General features: G+C 43.7%; 1 long non-coding RNA gene across 5 annotated transcripts; it reads right to left on the reverse strand.

Annotated features, from left to right (window-relative positions):
- Positions 1–2,442: 2,442 nt before the first annotated feature.
- On the reverse strand, positions 2,443–27,949 carry LOC130195944 (uncharacterized). Of its 5 annotated transcripts, none has more exons than XR_008832137.1 (4): positions 26,826–27,949; positions 25,010–25,148; positions 5,696–5,767; positions 2,443–4,168 (listed from the first exon to the last, which is right to left on the reverse strand). It is a non-coding gene; the product is annotated as an uncharacterized LOC130195944 (long non-coding RNA). The 5 variants fall into 5 exon arrangements; XR_008832136.1 differs by having other exon boundaries at positions 2,443–2,690; positions 3,930–5,767; XR_008832138.1 differs by lacking the exon at positions 25,010–25,148.
- Between the last annotated feature and the right edge of the window lie 15 nt (positions 27,950–27,964).

The raw sequence follows: 27,964 nt of genomic DNA on the forward strand, positions 1-27,964 counted from the left end.
TCAGGAGAGGTTTAATAACAGCCACCTTGAAGGAGTGTTGTACGTGGCCTGTTAGCAGAGACACATTGATAATATCTAATAGAGAGCCGCCAATTAAAGGCAAAACGTCTTTAAGCAGCCTCGTCGGGATGGGGTCCAAGAGACAGGTAGACGTGTTCAAGTAGAAACTGTTGAAGATAATTGGTCACGGTTGATGGGAGAAAAGCCATCCAAATATACACCAGGGCATACAGCGGTTTCCAAGGCCATTCCACTTGAGGACAGATTGGCACTGGTTATGGGCAAGAGAATATTAATCTTGTCCCTAATAGTTAAAATCTTTTCATTAAAGAAGTTCATAAAGTCATTACCACTGAGGTTTATAGGAATGCTCGGCTCCACAGAGCTGTGACTCTCTGTCAGCCTGGCTACAGTGCTGAAGAGAAACCTGGGGTTGTTTTATTTTTTTCTATTATTGATGAGTAATAGGCTGCTCTGGCATTACGGAGGGCCTTCTTATATGTTTTAAGACTATCTCGCCAAACTAAGCGGGATTCTTCGAGATTAGTTGAACGCCATATGCTCAAGCTTTCGTGACGTTTGCTTCAGTTTGCGGGTCTGAGGGTTATACCAGGGAGCAAACCTCCTCTTCCTCACTGTCTTCTTCTTCAGAGGGGCTATCGAGTCCAGTGTCATTCTCAGAGAGCCTATGGCACTGTCAACAAGATGATCAATCTGGGACGGACTAAAGTTAGACCAGGAGTCCTCTGTTATATTGAGACGTGGTATCGAATCAAAACAGAAGGAATCGCTTCTTTAAATTTAGCTACAGCACTGACAGCTAGACATCTGGTGTAGAAACTTTTGACTAACGGAGAACACATCGGTAGTATAAATTCAAAAGTGATGAGGTTGTGGTCTGACAGAAGAGGATTCTGTGGAAGACGCTCAAATGCTCAATGTCAACGCCATAAGTAAGAACAAGATCAAGCGTGTGGCCAAAGCTGTGAGTGGGTTTCTGTACTCTCTGACAGAAGCCAATCGAGTCCAACAAGGAGATGAATGCAGCACTAAGGCAATCATTATCAACATCCACATGGATATTAAAATCTCCAACAATAATAACTTCATCGGTCTTAAGAACCAAACTTGATATAAATTCTGAGAATTCAGATATAAACTCTGAATATGGACCTGGTGGCGGTACAGAATCACAAATCGAATTGGCTGTAGTGTTTTCCAGGTTGGATGTGAAAGACTAAGAACAAGGCTTTCAAATGAGGTGTAGTGTAATTTTGGTTGAGGATTAATTAATAGGCTCGATTCAAAGATGGCTGCTACTCCACCTCCTCGACCGGTGCCTCGAGGAATGTGAGTATTAATATGACTTGGAGGAGTCGATTCATTCAGGCAGACATATTCTTCATGGCTCAGCCAGGTTTCAGTTAGGCAACATAAATCAATGTGATTATCTGATATTAAATCATTTAGTAACACAGCTTTAGATGACAGAGATCGAATATTTAGGAGACCACATTTAATAGTCCTGTTTTGTTGCACTGCTGAAATAATGGTGTTAACTTGTATAAGGTTATTGTGTACGACTCCTCTTCTGCTTACTTTTGATTTATTTAATTGAAGTGGCCGTGGGACAGACACAGTCTCTACTCTAAAGTCATGGGTGGGTAACTGCTCGAATGGAAGAGCAGAGAAGGGTGTTAAACTACAACTCTGCTCCTGGTTCCTGATCTGAACCCTGGGTTGTCATGGATTATGTCCGGTCATATTCGCAGAAATGAGACGCGCTCCGTCCAACGTGGGATGGATGCCGTCTCTCCTCATCAGATCAGGTTTTCCCCAGAAAGTCTTCCAGTTGTCTACGTAGCCCACATTATTCGCTGGGCACCACCTCGACAGCCAGCGGTTGAAAGACGACATTCGGCTATACAATTCGTCTGTCTGCAAATTTGGGAGAGGGCCAGAGAAAATTACGGTGTCCGACAACGTCTTGGCATAAGCACACACCGATTCCACATTAATTTTAGTGACTTCCGACCGACGGGCTCGGGCGTCATTACCACCGGCGTGTATTACAATCTGACTGTATCTCCGCTTATCCTTAGCCAGCAGCTTCAAACAAGACTCCACGTCGCCCGCATTTTTTTTAAGAGTACAAAGTAGAAGAAATAATAGGTTTTGATACTTGTTCTTTATAGGAGCATTATAGGGCGACCGTGAGTATTTGTCCAGTGTCGGTGTCCCGGAGCGAGACATCTAACTTCTAACTGTAAGTCGCTTTTGGATAAAAGCGCCAGCTAAATGCATGTAACATGCTTGAAAGTTTCAACCTCAAGAGAGCAGTGCAGCAGAAACTTGCCATATAAGATTTAGTGTCAACTAAAAATAAGACCGTCACAACCCAGCTAAAAAGGCTGCAACAAACAGGGAGACAAACGAGCGGGCTGCAAACAAAATTGATTTATTTTGAACAAAGTAGAGGTATCAGTTATCAATAGTGAAGTGCATGTATGGATGTGTGGCAGTATGTATAAAGAAACATATACGTGCAAAGAAACATATACAAACTAAAGTGGCAACGCCAGCAACACAAAGGATCTCCCACACCCAGAGAGACCAGGATGCCAAATGCAGGTCTTCAAGGCCAGGCCACAGGTGTGGATCAAGCAGGTTGACGACAATCTAATCAGCACCTGTAACAAAGAATCAAAACAGTGACACCTAAGGTATGGGAGGAGGGTCGTCACACTTGGTTGCATTTTATTAAAATCTCGTGTACATCGCTTTAAATTAAAGCATAACCTGCTTTATTTTTTGTTTTATTCCAAACGAGAACATCATTTATGAATGAATGCCATGTCGCATTAAAGACTTGAAACTAGTGATTGAGATCATAAACTAATTTGGAAAATGTAATTAATCAAGTGAGACATTGGGTAATTTTTTCATAGACTTCTATACAATCAGACTTATTTTTTAAAGTAGTAGATTTGCCCCCTGCTGGCAGTTTTAAGGCACTTCTGCATTGGCTTCACTTTTCCAGAACCAGAGGTTGAGATAATGTTGGGGAGTGGTTACCATGGTTACCTACTGCCTTGCTGGAGGAAAGATCCTAAACATTCTGTGAGAAGTTGACCGTATACGACACCTCAAGTGAGAGTTTAAACACTCATAATTAGAAAATAGCAATATTAGCAACAACAAAAAAATAGATTAATATTGCTGTGGTTTTTGTTTATAATTCAGAAGTATATTCTATTTAAACTTGGTTCTCAAATTGAATGCAAGTGAATAAGAAGGAGCCTGACACCGGAGAGGAATGGTGGTTTTGACAGCAGATGACAGAGACAGTAGTGCTCATTTGTAGATTACTTTAGAGGTAAGACTGCTGACTTTTGTATTGAACTCAATTTCTGTTAGACATGTTAAACAAGTAAATTAACATTTTGTTTTCACTTTAATTAAAGCAAAAGATGACTACTTATAATGACTTATAACCAGCTTGTAATGTGTTAAATCAGCTTACATTGCATTATAACAGTGATTGCAATGTATTATAAAATTATAACATATTACAACAATGATCATAATAATACAACAATGATCCTTGCAAAAGAATGTCAGTGAGTAGCAGCAATTATGAAGTATTGTGATACTTGATAAGTCATTATAAACGTTTTGTAATGTGGTTTTATAAATATTTTTGTGCTTGAGTGCTTAGAACTATAATTGTAGCTATGAAGCAGATAAGGCATTACAAGTATCTTTATAATGCAATAGTATCTTTATAATGCATTATAGACATGGGCTTCATAGAAAGTTTTACTGCATTTTAATAGCCTGTTAAGACACTGATCACATCGCTAAGCAAACCATCACAACAGGACAAAACGAATCAACAAACAAACAAGAACCAGAAATCAATACTGCACCTTGGTTTGCTCTTGTTTCCAAAACTAACACAGGAGCTGGTTTGGACTGAACAATGTATATATTTATTGTCTGTTGATTGTGTTTGTTTGGTGAAGGAGTGAGCTTAACCGTTACTCTCCACTCAAAATTTGCGATAACCGAAATGAGGCTCAGCACCCTTGGGTTGACAGCATACTGACGGCCCTTTCCTTTCCGTGCAACTTTGGTCCCTTGATCTGGGTTTATTTTGAAGATGCATCTGTTGGAAAAAAAGAAAGAAAATTGTAACATAGGATATTCAGAGTAATTAGATAAGTAATTCTGGCATGACAAAGTTAGTGAAATAACATTTAGCTGCAAAGTTAACAATTAGTTTCTGGCAAACTGCTTTGAATTAACCTTTTCTCTTGAGGCACTCGCGCCATGGATCTGAAATTTGTAAAGGTTTGACTGCAGAATGTGACGTTTCAGAGGCGCTTTGACTGAAGTTGAAGCGTCAAAGGGATGAGGAGGGCAGAGGAGGAGCTTGTTTGGGCCGATACAGAAATTTAGCAATTGTATGGTTGAACGAAGACCCACAGGGATGACACATTACAAGGGGTCATTTTACTGTGATAAAATGCATTTAATATTGTTTTATGTGGCTTTAAGGAATACATGTTTTGGAATTCAACAAGTGAAAACTTTGCACACTTTGACAACAGCATTGTTGCTGTATAATCCTTAATCAGACTTCGAAATGCCATGACTTAATTACTTAAAGTAAAATTTATTTCATATCCCATATTGTGACACTTAAATTGAAAAAAAAGATACATTAAATAAATGAGAATCATGGGTGAAAATGAAGAAATATCTTTCAAGAAGGAAAAATAAGTAGGAAATACCGTTTGAAACTCAAAGATATATTATATTCAGCTCATATCCCTAGAATGAAGAATGAAAATTATCCAAAGACTCTGAAAAACTGAATCTATCTCAGTATCTGACATGTTCGTATTAACCTTAAGTGTCTCTTTAATCTTGTCGTTTGTGTGCTGATGGCAAATGTCATTTAAACCATTGATCTCTTCAACAATCATTTGAATAGTTGAAGATGGAACAAGATACTTTGCCTGGAGTTGCATGTAAAACAAGGACAGATTTCTCATGTACAAAGACCTAATATCAATATCTTCCGTGACCTGAGAGATTTTCACTTTGGACCATTCCAGTTTCATTGGGCTCAATCTGAGAGGATACAGATGGCTCAGAGTATGTGACTCTAGTATTTACATCAGTGTCATGTTTATGTGTTCTTGAAACATGGGATGTAAATGATGACTTCACTTGGAATGTCTTGTTACAATTGCTAAATGGGCAATGTATTACCTCATCCTTACTCAAATGTACTTTGAGGTGTGTAAGAAGATCTCTCAGATCAATGCATTGCTTTTTACAATAAACAGCATCACACACAAATGACCGTTGTGTGTCATCAAACTGTGAAACAGGGCTGTTGTGGGAACGATAGACATGAGCTTTTAAGGCAGTGTACTTAGTGAATTTTTGTTTGCAGTCTGAAAAGCAACATGGATAGTAACTGTTTGCCTCATGTCTATGCAGAATCTGATGATCAACATAGGTTTTGATACTTTTCAGTAACATACCACATAAGCGGCCTGTAAACTTTGGCATAACATATGCCATTCTAGCCGACTGTTGGAAATGTTGACTCTTCACAGACCCACGGTGCACACACCTGCCAACAGCCTCAAGCTGAGGTTGCATGTAAGATGTGACATACCAATGGCTGTGGTGGAATAACTGTCTTGGTCGTTGAAGGCAAGCCCGAGAGTGGCCTGTGGTTCAATGTCACCTGTAGCCAGAGGGAAAAATAAAGCACATGCTGTTTTAGAGATCTGCATAACCTTGAAATGCAGCAAGAAACTCGGCAAAACAAAAAAATGCCTAAATATTATGTTAGCAGAATAATTGATGAATTGTAAAGAATATATATTATAGCTTAGCACAGCCTAGTATTGTTTGCATATATATTATGTGTAAGATGGAAAACACTGAATGGAAGTTAAAATCTCCAGCGGAGCACTCTGGTGCCTGACTGATCTAAAGAAAGATAACAGTGACACTTGGTGAGGTTTTGTGAGCCCCCCTCCTCCGCATCCACACATTCCGGAGGTGATCACATACAAAGAGCTCTCTATACTCTCAGAGCATAGGAAGGGTCCAGATGTGGCCATTATTCTCCTTTTAGACACTCGAGGCCCATCACTGTCCCTCCTCACTTCCCCTCCTTCACCTATCCCCCTCACACGCTCACACACTCACACGTGGGAAGAAGCCCCCCGGTGTGTGGACGACCTTCGGAGAAGATCCAGGCCCCGTCCCTGAAGAGATAAGGCCCCGAAGGGAGTCTTCTTACAAGAGAGGGACTATTAAATCAACTATCTCCCCTTCCCACACTCTTTTTCACAACATATGCACTCATTGGCAGACGAGAAGAACCAATGAAGGAGCGACAACGGCGGAAGCAGAGGAGCAAGAGCCAATGAGAAAACCCCACCCCCTTATCTCCTGACCAATCAAAACTGGTCCGATCGGCTATTTAAAATGGCCGAACACTCCGAACCGGCGTCCTTTCTCCAGCGCTGAGGCCATCGGTCAGAGCTCAGGAGGGGGGTCCATGCATGATTGCCTACTTGTATCCTGATTTCTGAATAAACGCTTTATAGAGTTAAAGTAAAAGTCTACCGCTATTTTCTTCCAGTGAGTACCGTACAGGTGTGGTGTGTCGCTGTCCAACTCCAACAAATGGTAGCAGAGCGATGGTTGTGAAAACCGGTCCAGAGACCTGAGGAGGACAGCACCTGAGATCCCGGACGGTCCACTTGCTTCAAGGCCCACTCTAAGAAACTGATCGAACACCGGTGTCAACAAAAGGTAAGACTGAACCTGTTATTTTCAAATCAGTCAAATTGAACACTCTAAATTTGATCAGGAGTATTGGAAGTGAGTATTGAAACTGCAAATTGTTTTTTTTTTGGACTTGATTTAAATAATAAAATAAAGCGTAAAAAGGGAAATCAGGATACAGTTTGACATAAAAAGTCCTCAATAGGAGGCCAGTCTGGTTGAGCTGGAAGTCGAGTTCGACGAACAGAACCCGCATTAGGAGTCCTCAACAGGAGGCCAGCGGTTAAAGCTGGAAGACGACCCTGACGAAGTGAGGGCCGCAGAGTGAGTCCTCAAATTTATTGAGGCCAGCGGTTAAAGCTGGAAGACGACCCCGACGAAGTGAGGGCCGCAGAGTGAGTCCTCAAATTTATTGAGGCCAGCGGTTAAAGCTGGAAGACGACCCCGACGAAGTGAGGGCCGCAGAGTGAGTCCTCAAATTTATTGAGGCCAGCGGTTAAAGCTGGAAGACGACCCCGACGAAGTGAGGGCCGCATATTGAGTCCTCAAATTGATTGAGGCCAGCCATAAGACTGGAAGACGACCCGACGAACTGAGGCCAAATAGAAATAACAGAAGCTGAAGGAGCGAAGTCGGGTCAGGGGCCCGCACGTAGAAGACTCTACAGAGAGCCGGTCAGGGGCCGAAGTCGGGTCAGGGGCCCGCACGTAGAAGACTCTACAGAGAGCCGGTCAGGGGCCGAAGACGGGTCAGGGGCCCGCATTTAAAAGACTCTACAGAGAGCCGGTCAGGGGCCGAAGTCGGGTCAGGGGCCCGCATCAGAACACATGTGTATGCATAATCTGTGAATGAATGTTGAATACCGGTGGTGAATAAATGTTGTCAAAGTGGAATCAACAAAGCAGAGTCGAAACCTGACGGTGTCAACAAAAGCTCTGGTCTGTTGAATTGCACGAGTGATAAATGAGGATTTATTGTTCTGAAAGGCACGCTGCCGAGTAAAGAACACATTGTATGGCGATTATGTACTACGTTTAAGAGCAGGTACGAGTTTGAGATTGAGGAGGATACTGAGAAACAAAGAGGTAACTCCGCTTAACACGCAAAAATACAAGAGCAGAAAGGAGGGGGGACAAGCAGAGAGCTGCTGCGCGTCCCCGCTGAGGGCACGCGCCTTCACAGACAGAGCAGCCCCTCCCCTACCCACTTCGCTGCGCGCGTCTGTCTCAGAGCAGAGCAGAGTGAGAGCGGAGCGAAGCCATATAGTGACTGAATAATTCTTTTTGAAGATAACTATTAATTGATAGAGTGTGTGACCATCATCTTCCTTTCTGAAACATAGTTTTTTAATAAATACGTATTTAGACAATACTAACAGCAAACGGTCATTTGTAGACACCCAGATAAAAATAGAAATAACAGAGGCTGAAGAAGAGGAGCAGGTCAAACAATGGGCCCTCGAGGAACTGGAACGTAAAACAAAATCAATGAGAGACGACAGGGTAGAGAAAGCTCAGCAGCAGGACAACAGCTTAAACCCACACTAAAAAACCACTGATCTAAAAATAGACAGCAGAGCAGGCCCAACAGCGCCTCCCTCATATCATTCAAGCAACCCATTCATGCAGATGCCTGTAATAGAAGTGGCCGACGGAGGAATAAAGGCCTCCATCTCAGGCATAGTAACACTAAATGCAGTGCAGGGACAGGTGAATGCAGACTTGAAACCCAGAACCACAGGTGACAAAGAGAGACTAAGCAACTTGTCAGGGACAACAGGAGGACTGGAAGACATGACTACACGTACAGCAAAAACACTAAGCAACCAACAGGCACAAGATGAGCATAAACAAGAAGCCTCACAGCCCCCCAGCACGCCAACAGCAGTAGAGGTTGAGAGAGAACAGCTGGCCAAGAGTAGCAGAGAACGCCTCCAGAGGAGATGCAACTTAGGAGAGGAGCTCGATCTGAAAAGCCGTACAGAAGAGATGCTGAGCAGAGTGATAGAAAAACTTGATGGGCAGGAAAAAGAGAGAAAAATCAGACAAAAGATAGACAGACAGCAGAAATCAGATAGTGACGTAAACAGCAACAGTGACGAAACTGGTTCAGCGGAGGGAGGCAGTGAGTCAGAAGAGCATGAGGACCGGTCTAGAGCAGAGGACTCACCACTAGGTAATACCGCCAGCTACAATGTGTGCGGCAGACTTGAACTCTCCCCTCCCACTGACACCTCCCCCCTCAGAACCAGATCAGGTCATCAGTATGAAAGAAGACGCTCACAGGGCGCACCTGTCTGGAGGGACCCCATTTCACCTGACCTTTCACCTGTCACACAATTCCCATTGGTGCAAGCCCCCGGACACGCCGCTGGAGTGATGGATTATGTTCCATACTCACCTGTAGACACAACAGCAGTACTGACAACATTACCCCCCCTGATAAACGGGGCTGACGAGTGGATCGCAGCACTTAAGGTGACCACTACTGGAACATATTTGTCTCTAGGCGACTTTCGCCGCTTTTTGGCAGGATGTGTGGGTACAGCGGCCGCACAAACAATTTGGGATAAGATAGGGGTTACAGAGAAACACCCGCATAACATAAGTCAGAATAGATTCCAAGAAGCACTCTACGGAGCATTACGAGGAAAATACCCCAGTAAACACACAGCTACCGCAGTCGAGGATTTTTCCTGGAACACAAAAGAGTCCCCAGCTGCATTCATGGCGAGGAGTGAAGCTATATGGAGAAAGGCATTTGGAGAGGAACATGCACAAACACCCCCAACCAGAAAAATGTATCGAGCCATGGTCATTAAGGGACTGCCAGACACGGTGCAGGCTCAGCTAAAGAATGTAGTGGGACTAAAAAATTCATCCCATGAAGTGTGGACTGAGAATATAATGCACTTCCTAGAAAACGTAGCTCCAGAGGTCCCAGAGCCTACTAATGCAGAAGCTCTAAAGTTAGAGCTACTGAGACTACAGATTCAGAATGAAAAGAAAATCGCAGCAGATAATTCCAAAACAGCCAAAGATGACAAAGCCCAGAAGCAGCTGGTAGCCACACAAGAACAGTTAGCGAGCGTACTGGAATCCATGCAGGGATCAAAAAATAGCTCCAGTCGTGCAGGCAGTACAACAACAATTGCCCCCCCCCCTCCTCCTTTCTACCCTCCTCAACCCACATGGTCCCCACAGATGATTCCCCAGCCGTTGACTAACGGGTGGTACGGACAGATTGACGACACACGACACCATAACGACTCCAACTATATACCTGGTAGAGGAGGCAGGAGAACAGGCCCATACAATTGCTACAACTGTAATGAGCCAGGGCACTGTGCCAGAAACTGTAAGAGGAAGAGGAAGAGGAAGATACAGAGGAGGAAGTTATGGAGGACCTGGAGGTTATAGAGGACCCCAGGGAAACCCTGTTCAACCACAGCAGCAGCCTCCACAGCAGCAGCCTCCACAGCAACAGCCCCCCCTCTGCAGCAGACAGCAGCACAACCACAATACATCATAGTCTGTATCCAGCCCCTCCTCCAAATCCATAAGCACTGATCTATCAACAGCCACAGCAAGCCACGTGTGCACCGCTTCAAGCTTAGTTCCCTCAAACCTTATGTCCCGCAACAGGTGGGTCAGCAGCCCAAAAATGGGGCCCAACAACAGAGAGATAATATGCATAAAAGAAGCCCGTTCAGGAGTAAGAGGAGTAACAACTGGGGCAACGGAGGCTTTAGACTAGTATTAATAAATTTTTAATTATAGTCAGGCTGGACATTGGGCTAATTTTTGTCCTTATCCACCACAGGGTTAGCAGTCTCAGTCAGGACCGCTTCAGTACTCCCATAATGTCAACCCCGCCATAACAAGCACCCAACACACAGCCACAGCCACAAGGCAATAGTGATCCACGGCACCAGGCCCGGACCAGAGACACAAAATTAGGCGTGCCCAGATCCAACAGCTGACAGCGAACTGTACTCACTGAACAGAAATGTGCCACACCCACTCGTCACCCAATGATTCAACTGGAGACTAAAGAGACACTGAACAGGAAGCAAAGCGTCCGGTGGGACAGAGTAGATGATGATGACATCACACCTCTGCATGACAACAGCCAGCAGTGGAGACTTTGGTTCAAAGTCCTGCATCCCGACTCGCCACCAGGGGACCAAAGACATTGTGCCCTTAACTACACCTTGATACAAGATGAGATCTGAATTCCTGAGGGACTGCCGGCAACACAAGATTGAGGTTCGTGAAGACCCAGCTGAGGAGGCTTGGAGATCGATGCAGAGAAGCAAGGAGTAGCAGCGGCCTGTTGAATGAACACCAGAGTTGCAGAGTGTATGCAGTCGTTGACACCGCAGCTCCACATCACAGTGTTTGTCCAGAGTGGAGGCACAGAGAAGAACAAAGGTGAAAGCAGAGGTTGAGGCTACGGACTGGGTGCACACACAAAATTAACACTATCATTACTCCACATTTGAGAACATGAACAGAACTGCATACACATCGGAGGTCCAGTTAGTATTAGAGACACATGCTGAGACACATGCTTAGACACACACATGGTAGAGAGAACACTGATCATGGGGACACTGACAACATGCTTAGCTTATTACAAGACACTTTTAGGACTGAAGGGTGAACTGATGTGTGACTGATTCCGATAGCTCCCGTAGAGGTAGAGTTAAAACCGCGTACGATTCCAATTTAATCGTCACCAGCATCCCTTAAGGATGGAACAAACAGTAGATATATATTTTTTTAAATCATAGAATGGTTGTTATAGACAGGTGTACTGGAGAGGACGAGGGCTCCCTGGAATACATTAATTAATTAATTTCCTAAACCTGGAAAATGGGCCTTGATTTGGGGCCAGTAAAATAAATTTGTAACCTGTTCTTTACTAATTAGGCCGACTTATTATGACATTCCTTACCCAAGCACAATGATGATGCTGTGAGTTCAGACAAGACATGGTTCTCCTGCATTGATTTGACAGACGTATGCATTTTAATTTTATTTCTCTCTTCTTCTAGAGGTTGACTGTTTATTAAGATTATTATTATTGAAAAGGATTGATTCAGGAATTCCATCCTATTTCAAAAGAGGGGTATGTTGATGCCAGACTATTAAGAGGAGGGCCAGACAAGTACAGACTAATAGATCAGATAGCAGTAGGTTTAGAATCAGTGACTCAAACGAGAACCATAAAAATAATTTTTTGAAATCATAATATGCTTGATAAATGAAAAGATGTAATCTTATTTGTGTTCCTTCCATAGTTGTGGTGATAGTAGATGGGGTTCAACGTCGACTGATTCGAAGAAGAGCCGCCACTCCTGTACACATAACTTGCTAGTGTTTGATCACATCCCATATAGTGCACACACTCAAGGTATAGAGTTACAAGACGCATCAGGTCCGACAACGGAACACATTTTAACAACAAACTGCTGGGGAAAGTTGATATGCACTGGGCATAACCTACAAGTTTGGGTCCATATATCACCCTCAGTCTCAAGGATTGGTCGAGAGAGCCAATCAAATAATTAAGAGGATAATGTGCGAAGGCGCTTCCACTGGTACTGATGACCATGAGATCATTACCAGGGGGGAAGACATCACCAAGTGAGTTGTTAACAGGAAGAAGTATGCCAGAGCCACCCAGAGATGGAGGTCATATGCCACCTCTGGATGTCTGTAAAATTGAAATATCAGAATACATAAAAGCTCTAATCTCTCTCACCAAAGCTCTCTCAAACCAGGTTGTTCGAGCCCAGACGATCGATCAGGAGGCAGCAGAGCCAACCAAAGTAAAAGTAGGTGACTGGGTCAGGGTCAGGGTTCACAAGAGGAAGTGGACTGAGCCTAGGTGGACTGGTCTGTACGAAGTGAAGGAGGTTACTTCACACATGGTCCAGGTCAAGGGTAAGGCAGAGGCACCTTGACACCACCTGACACATTGTGCCCCAGCTACCTGTCCAACAAGGACATTGACAGAAACACGATCGGATCTAAAGATGTTGATGCCACAGAGGTCGTTCCGTAGGTGTTTCGGGGAGCCTGATAGCCCAGCTAGAAGGCCCCCCCCGCAAACCACTATAGGAACAGCTGGAAGTCAGACAAACTGTTCTAATGGTCATGGGACTGACTCTTGCCATTATCATAGGATTAGTCATGTGAGGTTTAGAGAAGAACCTGCCAAAAAAGACAAAATAGAAAAGATTAGGGAGAACATTGTTTTTAATGTATGTTGCATGAGAGTGACTGCATGTTAGTATTATAGATTGACGAAGCCAGTTGAATTACGTGAAGTGACTTAGAATAACAAAGACAGGACTTTTATGATGACAATGACTTTAATGTGGACAATAACAAGGACAGGACTTTTATTGTGAAAATGATTTTAATGCAGACAATAACAAAGACGAGACTCTTATTTTGAAAATACTTGGTTAGCAACTTGACCGGAAGCGACGTTTTGACCGTGGGTTAGTGACATTTGACCCCTCCATTGTTCTAGCGGAACTTTGAACTAATCACTAGGTGTTAAAGGCTGGACTCACCTTTGAGTGAGGATTGGCAGATTTTGAGTCTAAGACTCTGGGGATTAGAGATAGCGGGGTCTCATCAACAGATATCTCGACGCTGGAAGGCTGAGGAAGCAGAGGAGCCGGGAGCCAATGAAGAGCACGCTCTACCACCCACAATGCTGCACATGGGAGTCATGTCGAATCCAGGGCCCATGCGACACCAGTGAAAGAACAACAACAAGCCTGACCAGGACGATCCAGACGAAATCAAGTTCGAGACCACCGGATAAAGACCCCATCGACAGCCGGAGGAGACGCTGACGCGGACCAGAGGAGCAGAGGGACCAGAAGGACCCAGAGGACCCGAGGACCCAGAGGAGACCAGACTCAGACCGAGTTGAAGCAGACGAGTTGCAGAAGAGACCAGACCGGGTAGAAGCAGACGAGATCCAGGACCCAGCCAGGGTTGAAGCAGACGAGTTGCCTGACCACCCCCCTGCCTGACCACTCTCAATTTCACCTCTTTCCTTCGACACCTGCACACTACAGATTTAACGCACACAGACCTACTGACTTCCCTAGGATGGAAGATCTAAGAGGGTGGATCGGAGTATATTTTACACAACAAAGCTTTCAAGGATCCCTCAGAGCTTTGAAACATATTGAAGGATAATAAACAAACAAGCAAGCGTGTATCTACTGTCTGTTCTGTGAATGATCTCGTAAAAGCTCTGCCACTGATCTGATTTACTGCACAGCCACACTGCCCGGATCACTTGGCCCTTCCTGTAACACAACATGCCCATCATACTGATGAACACTGGTCCGTCAGATCAATAAGGAGGTGGGTGTACAATACATCAGCTATGGGACATGTTATGGTTTCTGGTCATACTCAGGAGGGGTTCATTTTCATGCAGGAGAGATGCTTTTAGCCACAAATTGTATGCGATAAAGTGCCCTTCAAGGTCCATTAGGGGGTCCGTTTTGACAGAGCCTGTTTTGGAAGCTCTTTCGAGGGCTGGGTTCTCTATCACTAACCAACAACCTAATCCAAAAACAGACGGCTTTACTCTGTCTCCAGAGGAGGTCCAGAGGAGATGAGGATTAAATAGCGGTAACCCAATTAAGACAAGGCTGATAGAGTAAAAAAAAAAAGGGATTTAAGAGAAAAAAAGGTTTAAGGTCGGGACACAGTGAGTGTTGTCCTGTTGCAAGATGCTACATGGAGAAGATTTTAAATTTAATTCTGTCTGTAAGGTAATCTGTCGGGGGAAATTATGTCAGCCTTTAAGAGAAGCAGTTGTGAAGAAACAGATTCACAGAAGAATTTGTACGTTTTATTATTCTCAAAATTGATCAAATTATTTTTAGAATCTATTTTTGTCCAATTAATTAACCCACGAATCTGTTGTTTAACTAATTCGTTCAGTTTCAATTATATGTCAGTCCTACAGTATAGCCTAAACCCTTACCTTAATGTTTCCTTATTTTCCCTTACTTTGACATGGACTATAATTAAAGTTGAAACAATTAGTCAATTAATAAATTGAATCAATCAGCACGGTTCCAGCTACTCAACTGTAAAGACTCACTGCATTCTCTGTTTTACATCTTAGTAAATTGCTTTTGTTTGGATTTTGGGAGTCTAGGTCTGAAAAAACAAGACATTTGAGGATGTGACCTTGGGCTCTCACAGACTCGGACGCACTGTTGAAGGGTGTAGGATTTGGTGGCATCTAGTGGGGTGGTTGCAGATTGCAACCAACTGCTCTGCCAACAAATGCAAAATGCCTCGCTCAGAGGCCACCATAACAACACTGCTCTCGGAGCAACAGAGGTCAGGTGGCGGCTGACGATAACCACAGTTTTGCACTCTGTGGTCCACGTTACCTCAGCTTCACAAGCGTATCAGACAACTACGGTGGCCTTCAGAAAGATGCAAAAGACTCTTGCTATCACCATTGTTTGGTTGTGTCTGTTCTGGGCTGTAGAAACCTGTCTGTGCACCATGGCAAAACTATTCTTAGTTTTGGGTGATTATACACTGATAAATGCTTAACACTGGCCCTTTAAATCAAGCCAGTAGCTTCACATAGTTTCAGAAATGACTCAATATACAACTCCTGACCCTAAAAGGTCATTGAGAGGAAACATATCCATAATCTTAAAATGAACTCAGACTGGTTATCATTATCCCACTGCTGTCCTGTGTCTAAAAACCTGCCTGCTCACATCACATCATATTGCTGGCTGGTTTTTGGCTGATGAACAGTGTTGGGCAAGTTACTGAAAATTAGTAATTAGTTATAGTTACTTCTTTTAAAAGTAATTTAATTACTTTACTAGTTACTGTATATCAAAAGTAATTAGTTACTCGGGAAAGTAACTTTTAAGTTACTTTTATGTCTGCTTTTTTAATGTAATGAACAGTACTGAACAGTCAAACACAATAAACATATGTTGTAGACCTATTTATTGCAATCAACAGGGCAACAGGCCTTCAAATCAAGCAGTAGTACAAAAGTCCCTATTAATACTTAACTTGATCCAAAATAACTGTCTCAGTCATTTAACAGTGGTTTTTTTACATTAGGCCCAATGAAATAAAAGTGATTGGCCTACAGTATTAACACTAATTAAAAGAGAAAACAAAGGTGCCTTGAGGTGCTGCATATAATTGAGGGGGGGGGGGGTGCTAGTGAGGCGTGTACGTGCTGATCTGGAGTCAGTTTGGTAGGATTTGGGTATAAATATATTATTTCATTTAAAATATGGATTTTTATTTAAAGATATTCATGTAATTTGCATGCAAAATAGGTCTACCCGAACCAGCGGACAAAAAATTCAACCAGCGGCAAAAACCGCGGACCTGGCAACACTGGAAGTGGCTGTCAATCAGTGTGGCACCGTGCGTGCTGGTCGAGGGGGCGTGCCTGTGATTGGCGGAGTAGAGGGGAGGCGTGCCTGTGATTGACGGAGTAGAGGGGAGGCGGGGTTAACCTGTTGTAAAACGGAAGTTACGGGTGGTTGACGGGTACCGTTGTTGTTGCTGTTCGAGCTGCTGAGCGGAGAGGAGCAGCTGTCTGTGTTGGTGGATGCCCAATAAAGGAAGGAATAATAACGTCGTCCCGTCTCCGTGTCATCAGTCCATAACGTTCGAGACGTTACAATATCATTGCGCCACCAAGGTCCTGCGATGTCAGATCAGAAGCAGCTAAAGTAGCCTAGCTTGTCTTCTTGTCTGCAAGTGTTCATTTTTCACAAAAGAGAGTAACGCGAGTAACGAACTCATTTAAATTTCAGTAACTGTAACTGCGTTAGTTGATTTAAAAAATACTTCGTTACACGCTCGTTACCGCTAAAAGTAGTGGAATTACAGTAACGCGGTACAAAGTAACGCGTTACTCCCAACACTGCTGATGAATAACAAAGACTCAACCCTCATCGTGAAGAGAGAACAAAGTTTGATCCTGCAGTATGTGGTTCTTCAGATGTTTTTACAACAGTCTTGTTAATCCTGTAATAACTTAACCGCGTGACACGTTTGTCAGGTGGAATTATATTTTTGATTTCACTACATTCCACAGTGGGATTATAAATGTTGAGCATATTTACAATAAAAAATAAGGTCAAAAGGGTCGTGTGCAAAGGAAAGACGGACAGGTTCTCCTCCCGACCCCGAGCGCGTCAATCACACATTTGTTTTCCATTCAACGGAGGGTGCTTTCAAAGAAATATGGAAACCTCCCGTTGGCAGCGCGTCGGTACGCTTTTCCTCTTTCAAGTCGTCTTATTTAGCGGATCTTATCCCCCCCACCACATCTGTAGCGTGGTTTGGTTTGGAAAGCAGGGAGAGTGATGGAGGGAGGGAGTGAGTGTGGGGTGAGAGAGAGTTAAACGTCTGCATGCAGCTCCATCACGTCTCCCCTGATCCCCCCGAGAGGCGTCTTCAAGACGTACGCAGGTGTGCGCTGAGCAAGATCTCAGAGGCGATGGAACTGCATTAGCGTGAAGATACGGGGACCCGTCTCACACCGGAGGCCCAAATGTGGTCTTGAGGGGAACATGGTTCCTCATAGGAAAGGGGGGGGGGGGGTCATGGCACGTTTCCTGGCCTGCTGGATGCCACTTTAAAGCATCTGAGCCGGAGGTTTTTGCTCATTTTTAGCTCATCCACAAATCCCATGCGACCTTCCAGAAACTCTCCCGTTTGTTTCCAACCTTTGGACGACTGCGGCCAGAAATGGAAACTCAAGGCAGATTATTTTTGGTTAACTTTGACCCGCCGGCTACACGAGTTGATCTGCTTCACGTCGCGGCGGCCAAGTACAAATATGGAAAGACACTTTGAATTAGTTTTTTCCTTCAAGGAAAGGCCAAATATTTCACAAATAATACTCTTGTATCTTCTTGTCTGCCTGATATGGGTTTAAACCTCGATGTGGCGTAGAAAAAAAGAGACGAGAGCCGAAAGACACATTGACAGGTTTGGGGTCATCACAAGGTCATTTTCCCAGAGAGGGAATGTGGGTCGTTGTTACGGTGGGATTAGGGTGGACCCAAATGCACGACTCAGGAGACAGATCATTCAAATAAAGATCCTTTACTGAGAGCCTCGTCAGGAACGGATCAGACAGAATACTCAAACACACTGTGGAACGCTCGAGGGCTCGGTCGGAAAACACAAGACAACCTGGCAGAGGACAAGTGAGGGAACCTGAGTAGACAGGGACTAACGAGGGAATGAGCAACAGGTGAGACGGGCATGAGGACCAGGTGAAGGTAATGAGGGACTAACGAGGGAATGAGCAACAGGTGAGACGGGCATGAGGACCAGGTGAAGGTAATGAGGGACTAACGAGGGAATGGACAACAGGTGAGACGGGCATGAGGACCAGGTGAAGGTAATGAGGGACTAACGAGGGAATGAGCAACAGGTGAGACGGGCATGAGGACCAGGTGAAGGTAATGAGGGACTAACGAGGAATGGACAACAGGTGAGACGGGCATGAGGACCAGGTGAAGGTAATGAGGGACTAATGAAGGAATGGGCAACAGGTGAGACGGGCATGAGGACCAGGTGAAGGTAATGAGGGACTAACGAGGGAATGGACAACAGGTGAGACGGGCATGAGGACCAGGTGAAGGTAATGAGGGACTAACGAGGGAATGGACAACAGGTGAGACGGGCATGAGGACCAGGTGAAGGTAATGAGGGACTAACGAGGGAATGGACAACAGGTGAGACGGGCATGAGGACCAGGTGAAGGTAATGAGGGACTAACGAGGGAATGGACAACAGGTGAGATGGGCATGAGGACCAGGTGATGGTGATGAGGGACTAACGAGGGAGTGACCAGAGGCAGCTGAAGGGAGCTGGACTGACGAGATGGGAAGCAGGATCTGGAAGGACGTGATAGTGAGACAGGATGAAAACCACTAATAAACTAGAACGGGCACTCGGTAGAGTGCATACCTTCGCATATCACAAGATTGGGCATTGAATTATGAACATTTTGGCATTAGTTGCATGCCAATTGGATAGAAATTGATAAAAATAAGATTTTGACCTTTTCATGACCTTGACCTTTGACCCGATCAATCCTAAAATCTAATCAAATGGTCCCCGGATAATAACCAATCATCCCACCAAATGGCATGCGACTCAAGAAGATGTTGACCTTTTCATGACCTTGACCTTGACCTTTGACCCGATCAATCCCAAAATCTAATCAAATGGTCCCCGGATAATAACCAATCATCCCACCAAATTTCATGCGATTCGGTTTAATACTTTTTGACTTATGCGAGTAACACGCATACAAATAAATAAATACACGGCGATCAAAATATTACCTTCCGCATTTTCAATGTGAAGGTAAAAAAAGGAAGGTGTGGAGCTGAACTGTTACAGTCGTTATCTCAAATCGAGAACAGACTTTTACCACCAAAGTATTCAAATGTTCACATGTAAAGATCATGAAAGGGAAATATGGAGCGCCGGCATAATCCCAAATGACAGCTGACTAGCGCGTACGTTCTGCACCTGCATGAGACGGTCTGTGCTTGTGATTCCAACAGGTACGCCAACAGGACTGCTCCAGGTACACAAACCACTACAATACAAACTAGAACGGGCACTCGGTAGAGCGCATACCTTCGCTTATCACAAGATTGGGCATTGAATTATGAACATTTTGGCATTAGTTGGATAAAAATTGACCGCGCTATGGTAAAAAGAAGATGTTGACCTTTTCATGACCTTGACCTTGACCTTTGCCCAAAATCTAATCAAATGGTCCCCGGATAATAACCAATCATCCCACCGAATTTCATATGATTCGGTTTAATACTTTTTTAGTTATGCGAGGAACACGCATACAGATAAATAAATAAATACACGACGATCAAAACATAACCTTTGCATTGAAAATGCGAAGGTAAATATAAACAATAACACTAATATAAACACATAAATAATCATATCATGTGACCGTCACGCTGCTGGTGGTTCACTTCCACACTGCGATCTGAAGCGTCAGCTTCTATCTTTATCATTTTGAGGACACATATTGTGAACCCTCCGGTCTGCTTCTCCCTGAAATAGCTTTTTGTTGTTGTTTACCAAACATTTGACGATATCAGTGCAGTTAGGGACAGTGTGGTCTCCATGGTAACAGAGCTCTGACAGCTGGTCAAAGCAGCAGCGGGGGTCAATTGACACGTATCAACGCAGGACGGTGATGCATATTAAAAAAGTTGATGAGTGTAAGTCCGCCGTGATGAGCGCGTGGGGATATATATATTCATAAAACAATTCTTGAAAGTTATAAATGTGATTAAAAACGTATTTATGTGGAAGATGTATGTTGAAGTGTGTCTGTATGTATGTGTATATGTGTATGCATATGTATATATATATATATATGTGTATGTATGTATATATATATATGAATATATTTTATTTATTTATTTTTTCTTTATTTTATATTAATTTTCTGATTTATTTGATTTTAATTTAGGATAGGAATTTATAAGCATTTTGTGCTTCTACCTATACCTTTTCAGTTTTTCTCTTTTGTATATTATAGAGAATAATATTGTATTTGATTTGATTTGATTGACTGAATAAAATAAAAGACACAAAAATACACACTATATCTTTTAAAAGGACGTAATGACGTTTTATCTCACATCCAGCCTCTAGCCCTGCTGTCCAGAGTTGAAGAATGTACCTCAGTAAACAAACACGATGCTGGTTTCACAACAGAACACGAATTCTGTCACTCCGCCTCCGTCGGCTGTTGCCGGGCGGACGTCTACGAACCCAGACTCTCAGTTCCCGTTTATACGAGACGAGTCAGAGCGAGAGCGGCTCCTTCTGTGCGGCGGTGTGAATTCACCATCGTGGTGATAAAATGCTGATGATGGTCCTTAAAAAGCGCTCAGAGAGAGAGCTACCAATTAGAGGGAAGATGGTGATTAAATGGGAACAATACAGCTTTATCTGCTCTGCCACACACACACACAGACATGCATGTTGAAAACAGGTACACATACAACGTTCAGAGAAGTATACACACACCATTATAACATTACACAGAACCTCAGACACCCACACAAGCAGATGTTTGCACTACTTGTGAGGGCCCATATGCAAGGCTCATTTTTAAATGCTGTATACTTTCTTTTCCTTTTAGCCTAAATGTCAAATGTTAACCTTCAGACGACTTGAAAAAACGATATCCTTGCTTTCAAAATCCTCTGTTTGCAAGTATCTCAGCATTTTGGCCGTCGCCATGTTGGTTTATCGCAGCCAGTGAAAGGAAGTGACCATATTTGGACTTTGGAGGAGGGGCCGTAGGGACCCATAAACGGCTCTGGTAGCGACCCGTCGATCCCCGCCCTGAAGCACACTCTGCTTTGTGAAGTATAATTACCTTCGCATTGAAAATGCGGAAGGTTATGTTTTGATCGCCGTGTATTTATTTATTTATTTGTATGCGTGTTATTCGCAAAACTCAAAAAGTATTGAACCGAATCGCATGAAATTTGGTGGGATGATTGTTTATTATCCGGGGACCAGTTGATTAGATTTTGGGATCGATCGGGTCAAAGGTCAAGGTCATGAACAGGTCAAAATCTTTCGCAGAACTCAAAAAGTATTGAACCGAATCGCATGAAATTTGGTGGGATGATTGTTTATTATCCGGGGACCAGTTGATTAGATTTTGGGATTGATCGGGTCAAAGGTCAAGGTCAAAGGTCATGAACAGGTCAAATCTTCTTGAATCACATGGAATTTGGTGGGATGATTGGTTATTATCCGGGGACCATTTGATTAGATTTTGGGATCAATCGGGTCAAAGGTCAAGGTCATGGAAAGGTCAACATCTTTTTTTTACCATAACACGATACATTTTTGTCCAATTGGCATGCAACTAATGCCAAAATGTTCATAATTCAATGCCCAATCTTGTGATATGCGAAAGGTATGCGCTCTACCGAGTGCCGATTCTAGTTCATTTATTTATTTGTATGCGTGTTATTCGCATAACTAAAAAAGTATTAAATCGAATCGCATGAAATTTTGTGGGATGATTGGTTATTATCCGGGGACCATTTGATTAGATTTTGGGATCGATCGGGTCAAAGTCATGGAAAGGTCAAAATCTTGTTTTTACCATAGCGCGCGGTCAATTTGTATCCAATTGGCATGCAACTAATGCCAAATGCCCAATCTTGTGATATGCGAAGGTGTGCGCTCTACCGAGTGCCCGTTCTAGTTGACCTTAATTTACTAAATGACCATCATGCTGTCTTGAAGAAGACTTGAAACAAGCAATTGAGACCGTAAACTCTCGTCTACAATGTTAACTGGGAGAATAAATCAAGTGAGAAGTCATTTTCTCATCGATTTCTAGACAACCGGAGGAGTCGCCCCCAGGTAGACAGTAGAAAGAATGCAGGTTTAAGGGTCTCGCTCGTTGATTCGCCTTTCAGAACCGGAGGTTTCCGTCTTGCACCCACTACAAACCTTCTCGTTCCACGATGACCTCACTCAGACCGGAAAATACGATCATCGATCCGATCAGATCTTTATCGACCTTTAGTGGGAGGAGACATTTGATGAAATGTCCTCACTCTTATTTATTTTAATTTTATTAGTGTTCAGAATCTCACATACACATATTTAAATTTTTCAGATTCTTTGTATAAAGAGAAGTAAAAAACAAAAAAATAAACACATATGCAAACTAGAATGGGCACTCGGTAGAGCGCATACCTTCGCATATCACAAGATTGGGCATTGAATTATGAACATGTTGGCATTAGTTGCATGCCAATTGGACACAAATGTATCGTGCTACGGTAAAAAAAAGATTTTGACCTTTTCATGACATTGACCTTTGACCCGATTGATCCCAAAATCTAATCAAATGGTCCCCGGATAATAACCAATCATCCCACCAAATTTCATGCGATTCAAGAAGATTTTGACCTGTTCATGACCTTTGACCTTTGACCCGATCGATCCCAAAATCTAATCAAATGGTCCCCGGATAATAACCAATCATCCCACCAAATTTCATGCGATTCGGTTGAATACTTTTTGAGTTCTGCGAATAACACGCATACAAATAAATAAATAAATAAATACACAGCGATCAAAACATAACCTTCCGCATTTTCAATGCGAAGGTAATAAAGAAACAAAAACAATACCATAGTAACAAAACTATAAATAAATGAAGCAGGGAGAAATCATTTTCAATAGAGTAAAGAAATACAGTCAGGCCATTTCACTCCAAAATGTGAGGGGTTGAAGCTCATGCGTGTGCAGATATTACTCTCGATGCACAATGCAATCCCCCCCTCCACACACACACACACACACACACACACACACACACACACACACACACACACACACACACACACACACACACACACACACACACACACACACACACACACACACACACACACACACACACACACACACACACACACACACACACACAGAGCTCCTGCCAGTGAAGCAGCAGTCGTGGCTTTTGCTTTCTCTGGTGTTTGTTCGTTGAACTCGGCGATGCCACCAGACATCGGCACCCGATGCGGCTCCTAACGAGTCTCTGCGGAGCGGCCAGCTGCGCAGCCGCCAGGAAACAAGCCTGTTTAAAAACCGTCATCTCATCCCTGACGCTCGCCCACTTCCCTCCCAGACATCCCAGCGCTGCGTCGGACCTCACCGCCGGCCAGACAACGCCTCCGTCTCCCTCCCTCCGCCCCCCCGCACTGAACTGTGAACCCGGACACGCGGCCAAACGCTCGGCCTCCCGGTACTTGAACGCATCATCTAGCATTTAAATTAAAAAACTCACTTTTGCGATGCACTCAGGGGTCCGGTGGTGTTTCTGCACGCAGGAGAGTCTGAGGTAAACAGCTGATTCTACTGGTTATATTATGTAAAGGTAAATACTTCAGGTGAACAGGGTAAATATCACCATGAAACGTCCCCACTTCATTACTTACATTAATAACTCGAATGGGCACTCGGTAGAGCGCATACCTTCGCATATCACAAGATTGGGCATTGAATTATGAACATGTTGGCATTAGTTGCATGCCAATTGGACAACAATTTATCGTACTATGGTAAAAACAAAGATTTTGACCTTTTCATGACCTTGACCTTTGACCCGATTGATCCCAAAATCTATTAATAATAATAAGCAATCATCCCACCAAATTTCATGCGATTCAAGAAGATTTTGACCTGTTCATGACCTTTGACCTTGACCTTTGACCCGATCGATCCCAAAATCTAATCAAATGGTCCCCGGATAATAACCAATCATCCCACCAAATGTCATGCGATTCGGTTCAATACTTTTTGAGTTCTGCGAATAACACGCATACAAATAAATAAATAAATACACGGCGATCAAAACATAACCTTCCGCATTTTCAATGGGAAGGTAATAATATTTGTTGGTATTACAAGTTTTATGAAATGTTATGTTTGAATATGCAAATGAGGCCTTATCTTGTCAAATATATTGTTTTAATTATTTCTTCATGATTTTAGAGATACAATGTTGTATAAATCAGGTTATAATAATAATAATAATAATAATAATAATAATAATACATTACATTTCTATAGCGCTTTTCAGAGTACTCAAAGACGCTATATGAACGATATATGAAGAAATCGCTCTGTAAAAAATTAAGAATATATACAGGAATGAAACTGGAAATAGGTTTTGTAAAATGACACACATGGTAAAAAATAAAATAGATATCATGGTGAAGATTATATCTCCCAGCTGGCTGGGAACGCCTCGGAATCCCCCAGAATGAGCTGGGAAGTGTTGCGGGTGAAAGGGGGCGTGTGGGTCAGCGCCTCCGCGACCCGACCCCAGATTAAGCGGATGAAAACGGATGGATGGATGAAGCTTACCCACATGATTACAGTCCAGAACGCTGCTGCCCGCATCATCACCAAAACCCCTTCCATCACCCCAACTCCACTGGCTTCCCATCAAACACTGCGTTGAATTTAAGATCCTCCTCCATGCCTTCAAGGCCCTCCACGACCTCGCCCCTCCACACCTGTCTCACCTCCTCCAAATCAGCATCCCCACCCGGTCTCTCAGGTCGGCCTCCTCCATCGACCTGACTGTCCCCCCAGCTCGTCTGTCCACCACGGGGTCAAGAGCCTTGAGCCGCTCCGCCTCTCGCCTCTGGAGCTCCTCCACCCCTGACATCAGAAACATCGACTCAATCTTTTTATTCAAAACTCACCTCAAAACTCACCTTTGAGGCCGGCCTATGCCTGACTTGTCCCTCCCTTGGTTGCTCTGCTTTTTTAACTGTTCTGCTTTTTAAACTGTGTCCATCCTTGAACTGTTTTTAATGTGTTGTACGGCGACCTTGAGTGCCTTGAAAGGCGCCTTATAAAATAAATGTATTATTATTATATTATTAAGTTTCCTGAAATGTTATTTTTAAATATCCAATCGAGGCATTATCTAATGCTAACTGTTGGTGAATTTAAAAGGAAATCTAGAAACACAAACAGAGAAATCAGTCAAATTAAAAGCTAAATGTGTATTTTGGTTGTTTTCTGTCCACGAGTCAGAAAGAAGACATGCTATGCAAGCAAATCAGACCAAAATCTCTCAATCGATCAGCTCATGATGCACCATAGTTGCTTGCATTGTGCCGCATATTGGTCACATCGATTCAGCGCTTTGACAACATTAGTAGTGAACACAACAGTCTCTTTCTCTGGTGGTTGCCGTAGTCATTCTCAGTCAATATTTACTACATGTCTGGAATAAAAATATCTCCCTTGTTCATTTAGCTCAAGCAGAGGAAAGAAACGGCACCACTGTGAGAAGTGTGAGAGCTTGTATTACCTCTTTAAAAAGCGTCTGTGTGTACTCGTGGTGAGGCCGCTCCAAGGAGTTCATCATCCCACCGCCGATACTGATCCCCCGTGAGCGACCACAGAGGCTGGGTGGCCCCGGTGATGAGCCACCCAGCCAGAGAGGAGGTTAAGTTGACGCCGTGATCGCAGAGGTCACGGGCGCCCGAGGAGATGGATGTGTGTTTTGGTCTGGAAGGGCCTGGAGACGCTCGCTCTCCCCCGACAGAGAGGCCTCAGTGTGGCTAATTCACACATAAAGACGTACTGGCAGGAAAATACCATCGACATTTACTCCTGCACTGCATGCAGGAAAGATGTCGCAGCATTACTTTACTGGCATGTCCTGCTTCTTCTTCGTCAAGGCTGCACATTTGTTCTTTTGAGAAAACACAAAGGGCCCAAAAATACTAGATGGCAACCTCCACGAGTGAATACAGAAGTGTCTTAAACGTGCATTCCCTCTACTGACCTGCAGGGGGCGATTCCTCTGGTTGGAAAACGATTATATAAAAGTCTATGAGAAAATGACCCTACTTCTCACTTTATACAAGTGCAGTAATTCATAAGTAGTAGCTAATCACAATATCAAAATAAAAATGCCTTTTGCTGGTTATTTTGTTTTAGTTTCAGTTTTAGATTAGCACAACAAAATGTGGCTGCCGTGTCAAAATCTTGTCCAAAATGTCACACTGAGATATTTTAGAGGGAGCTAATCATCTCCTTCTGCCGTTGTTTTATCATCGTGGTGTTTTTAAAGTAAAGATGTTCTTCTTCCAAACCACAACTTATTCGCCATATCCTGAATCGTTGGAGACATTTTTAAACAACCAATGCAATATGCATTTTACCAATATGACCCTAAATGACAAGTAACTACTCCGTCATAGATTCAGCCCAGTTTCATGATTTTCCATGAATGAATTAGGCTATAAAGAGCGGAGAGATTACATCATCACAGAGAAGTGTCTGAATGCCATTTAGACACAGTACAAAATAAACTCTCACCTGATGCGAAACTCTGTGTGAGGACAAATGGTTTCCTTTTCATTCTTTGTTTCAGACTTTGGTCTCAGCTCATTCATCACTCTTTCATCTGGACTGTCAGAACACAGTCACACACTGCCATCTAGTGGCCACACTGCCACACCCTCGGGTTGGGGTAAGGTCCCTTCGATATCATATTATACTTTGCGGTTGCTTTTCTTTCCCCTCCTCTCCGTTGTGCACGCTGCTAAGCTGCACGGAAGTCGCAAAGGAGCTCGGTCGTCGCGATCGCGCATGCGCAAGCGTAACCTGCTTACGCCGTAACCGTAACGTAAATATTGACACGTACTTTAGTAATACGTGAAGTTCTCCGCACTGCCCCCCCCCCGCCCCACCTGTTGGAGAACCACTGCGCCACTGTGAGGGGGAAAGGACGTCACGTGATCACAGTGCGTTGAGTGACGCTGTGACAAACGGAGCTTGGAGAACATGTCCATGTTGTGATGCAATCGCAGCGAGAGAGCGCGCGAGCGAGAGCGCGCGTAGAGCGAGAGTGAGCAAATAGAATGTGATGACGTCACAGCTGTGTAGACGCGTGATGACATCACAGCAGGCTTTGATCCCTTTATTGGCTTTAGTCTCTGAAGCTGTATATGAGGTATTTTGTAAACCTTACCGTTTCCAGTCAGTACTTTCCAGGATTCTTCTTTTTCTGCATCACTGAGAACACAATCTTCACACCATCTCTACACCATCTCTACAAAGGCCCGTTGAAAACACAGAGAACACAGAAAGTTCTAATTTTCAAATGGAGACAATGAATTACAGCAACTGCAACAAAAGACGGAGGAGGTTTAAGGGGGACATAAGCGTCACCTACAACGCCCCAAACCCTGACGATAACAGGACGCTTTGGCATATGAATGTCATTTCTGGGCCCCAGAACTATAATCCCCACAGAGGGGGTCCCTTTAGACCCGATCAAGCACAAAGGGCAGTTATCAGGGATAGGAAGGCTCAAGCAGAAGATGCGGCAAAGAAAGCTGCAGAAGATGCGGCAAAGAAAGCTCTTGAGGGTAACAAACCCTGTGGGGTGTTGAAAGACTCAGAAACCCCCAGTCAGGTCCCAGAACCCATAAAGGACGTTGAAGAGGAGGTAG

The sequence above is a fragment of the Pseudoliparis swirei genome, chromosome 6 (assembly GCF_029220125.1).
Source record: "Pseudoliparis swirei isolate HS2019 ecotype Mariana Trench chromosome 6, NWPU_hadal_v1, whole genome shotgun sequence".
NCBI classification, from domain to species: Eukaryota; Metazoa; Chordata; class Actinopteri; order Perciformes; family Liparidae; genus Pseudoliparis; species Pseudoliparis swirei.